Below are 373 nucleotides of genomic sequence, written 5' to 3' on the forward strand. Positions count from 1 at the left end.
GATCACATCACTCACACATACTATATAAAGCACTTGAGTAGTACAGAGAGTATCAAAACAAGGCTGGGCACACAGTTGAGATTGTGACTCTCCTATGCACACCCAGGCCACAGTTATAACTGTCACTCTCATACCACTGAACTCAGAACCTAGGTGATGTGACTTTTTTCCTGTGTCTTACATACAAAAAAATTACAAAATATCACTGGGCCCCAGACCTACATGAGGTGACTCTCCTCTACTACCTGTGCCTTGCCCAAAAGGGGTTGGTGGATCAAGAGGAGTTGGAGACCAGCCTGGCCAACATAGTGAAACTCCGTCTCTACAAAAATACAAAAATTAGCCAGGCATGATGGCAGGCGCCTACAATCCC

The sequence above is a fragment of the Colobus angolensis genome, unplaced genomic scaffold, assembly GCF_000951035.1.
Source record: "Colobus angolensis palliatus isolate OR3802 unplaced genomic scaffold, Cang.pa_1.0 Scaffold12, whole genome shotgun sequence".
Taxonomy (NCBI): Eukaryota; Metazoa; Chordata; class Mammalia; order Primates; family Cercopithecidae; genus Colobus; species Colobus angolensis.